Source organism: Ahaetulla prasina, chromosome 2, assembly GCF_028640845.1.
Source record: "Ahaetulla prasina isolate Xishuangbanna chromosome 2, ASM2864084v1, whole genome shotgun sequence".
NCBI lineage: Eukaryota > Metazoa > Chordata > Lepidosauria > Squamata > Colubridae > Ahaetulla > Ahaetulla prasina.
The window spans coordinates 125,219,386-125,223,228 of NC_080540.1; positions in this window are offsets into that span (position 1 = coordinate 125,219,386).

The following is a 3,843-nucleotide window of genomic DNA, read 5'->3' on the forward strand; positions in this document are numbered from 1 at the left end:
TCAGAGATCACAAAGGCTCCCTCACTTTAACATTGAGCTACAAATAGAATTCCCTTCTATTAATTCTCTACTCCAGAGATGGGTTTCAGCAGGTTCTGACCAGTTCTGGAGAACCGGTAGCGGAAATTTTGAGTGGTTCAGAGAACCGGTAGTAAAAATTCTGATTGGCCCCGTCCCAATCACTTCTCTGCCTCCCGAGTCCCAGCTGATTGGGAGGAAATGGGGATTTTGCAGTAACTTTCCCCTGGATTGGGGAGGGAATGGAGATTTTACAGTATCCTTCCCATGCCACGTCCACCAAGCCACACCCATAGAACCGGTTGTAAAAAAATTTGAAACCCACCACTGCTCTACCCCCTCCCCGATCTAGGTCGCCATGAATACCCTCTGTTTTAGCTGGATCACTTCCTTACAAACTAAAATTCAATGACTTATTTGCAGAGAGGAGAATACACTACAGACAGTATAACGGTTTCTTTTGTCTAAGAGCTCCTAAAATCTTTCTTTTCCTATTAGTATTTTGAAACAAAGAAAGAACTTCTATGTCTTTTTTGATGCCACATTACAGACGGATAGTTTCTCATCTCTGCCAAGGCCATTCTCCTATGGTGAAATTTTCAAGGATGCCATTTAGCAAAACGTTTTGAGTAATAAATAGTTTAGGATGAAAAGACTATTTTTTCTGAGGAAAATAAAAGGGATACAATTTGTATGGTGCATATACACACACACACACACACATATATACATACATACACATACACACACACACACACACACACACACACACACACACACACACACACACACACAATCAGAAAATCCCTTTGTTATTAATTATAAAGAGATCAGACCTGAAAAGGCCATTAGTGTAATACTGTCCTACACCAACTGAATTTCTGGCTCTCAGCTTTCAGACGCTTGGAATCTTCAAACACTTCTGTCAATTAAGTTTGTGCCAAACATGAAATGCGATTCCACAAATTTCCCCTAAGGTCCCATCAGTCAAAGTCAGAGGCACCCTGCCAAAAGGGGCAGTTACTTTGGATGACAGCTAGAGAGACGTCCTGGACTTCTTTTATCCTTTTGTAATGAAGCCGGGCCAAAAGTAATGCCCCCTATTTAAGAAAATATATTTCTGAAGTCTTTCTAGGACCTAGAATTTGTATGGTTTGCTATGTTTACTGCAGACATGAAGGAAAGCTATTTTCTGAAGATGGGGAATTTTTTTCAAGCAATATATAATCTCAAACATGTACCAGTTTACCGTCTTTAACTTTGAGATTGTAGCCACAGCTGCTCATTGAGAAACATCAGACCTCCATCAAAATCTACTCTCCTCTTTCTACAGAGCATTTTCACTTAGTCTACATTATTTCTTTCTTTTCTCATTCTAACAATAAATTAAACCAAATTATTTTTGTATTACTTCAAGACACTTTTTCTGGTGATCCCTTTATTTTTTTTTCTACATGTTTTTGTAGGCCGATCACACTTACTCTGTTAGGGCTGGTGTTCTTTAATCTTGTCCCTATAACTTTGCTTTAGGGCCGGTCTTTCTTTTACCCTCCTCTTTTATATGTTTACTTCTTGTCCTATTATCATTTTTCTTTTTACCTGTATTGATGACTATGCCCATCTTTTTAATTTTTAATATTTTTGCTAGCCACCTGTTTCCTTTCCAGGAATATACATTTCCAATCCAGTGCTAGAGGTACCTCAATTCAATCTCTTGCCTCTAAATTACACTTTATAAAGATTAGGAATGATTACTTACAGTATTTCAACTGATTAACAGAATCAGAGCACAATAGATAAATTCCCATACACAATCCGTTCCCCTTGACAAATTATTTATAGACTGATCCATGGTGTTGATATGTCTAATTATATCTATTTGCGTCAAATATGTATGAGAATCTTGCTAAGAGTTGCTAAGATTACTGAAACAGTTTTGACCTTAGAAAGAAGAGGAGGGTTCTGTGCATGCAAATCACTTCATATATAAGTAGCCTTGGGACCAGCCTCTTAGGTCCTTGCACCAACAGCTTAAAGGTAAGAGGGTGTAAAAGGAATAGGAACTCACCCTAATTCGTCACATCTCAATTCATTCCTGTTGGTTTTGGCACAACTGAGCAGGGCTGCCTATGTCACTAGGGATTTAAAATCTACTTCATCCATTTAAGCTACATACTGGACGTTTTGTAAAGGATGTATCATTTTTACTTTGCAGTAACTGGCCAGCTCGAGACTGCATTTAAACCCATAGTACCACACAAGGTAAGACCCTGATCGATTACATCGCTGGGGACAGCCAGATTAATGGCAAATAAATACTAGGGACTGATATGCATGCAGTTCAGGGAGGAAAATGCTTCCTTTGGGTTGTGTACTGTGTATAATATGTCATAGATTGCATTGAGACTGCATTCCATTACAAGTCAGCTAAGGTAGTGACCTCAAAGATACTGGTATCAAACTTTCTAAAGGATTGTTTGCATTGCTACAAAGCCATTGATCAAATTCACAAAAGCTCCTCTACGATGGAGGTCTAATTTTTGGATCATGGTAAGATTTAACATGTGAGTGCATGAAATCATTTGAAAAATATGGAATGTACAAAAGGTTTTGACATGAAATTTCCCTTAAGACACAGTTTGTGCTGAAAAATTAACTATGGTGGTAAGCAATAATATCTCAAGAGGAAATACAGAATTATTTTAAAGTGCCTCCTCGTGTTGGCCTAGAGTTGACCCACCAGATGGAAATAATAGTGCAATAATAATAATTGAAATATGTTTCAAATTCTAATAGTTGAGACATTCTACTTTAGCAAAGCAGGCTGCATACCTAAATTTAAGTGAACTTCCAAGGAAAGAAACTTAAGTTTGCTGAATTGGATTTTAATAAATTTCGAAGTCCAATTTTTTATGCATGACACCAATGGAAAAGTAGTAAATAATTTCTTGATAATCTAAATATGGAGAATAATGAGATAAACTAAACTTTTGTAATAATTAGGACATTTCATTTTTTAAAAAAAAAATAATATACTGTCCAAGTGAGCATTGCCAAGATAGGTTATAGTGTCCTTATTTCTTAAATTTAGTATCTCTATTTTAATACATTTCCTGCATTTTTTTTACCCGAATATCTCAAGTGTATATTTGTTTGATTGATTTATATTCTGTCTTTCAATTACCTGGGCAATTCACAATTATAAGCAAAGTTTACATTAAATGTAATTTACATTAAAAGTTTACATTCATCAGGTAATTCATCAGGTAATTCATCAGGGTGTGCATAAGAGCACAAAAGTGCCTACCGTTCCTGTCCTATTGTTCCCTTCATTATATCAAATTAATATAGCTGATGCATATTCTTTACTTTATATATATATATATATATATATATATATATATATATATATATATATATATATATATATATATATATATATATATATATATATTCTTCATGATATGTTTTTTTTATGACAATGTTTGTGTATACTGTTGTGACAAAATGAAATTTAAAAAAATGGTGGATGAATTCTAGCTGCTCTTTCAGTCTCAGTGGTTTACATAATCCAATATCATGAATAATGGAACAGATCTCATGGATATGAAAAGATTTATGACATGAAATTCAATATTTGTATAAGCAGTAAAATCTTCTATTTTCACATAATCAGATGCTTTGGTTCAAATCAAAGAAGACATATAAATTCCAATTTGTGAAAAAAGGCCAAAAGCAAAGTTAATAAGGATTTCCACATTTTCATGAATTGGCTTGTGTGTTTCTTTCCTTTAGTTTTCTTCCTAAACAACATAAACTGCAGCT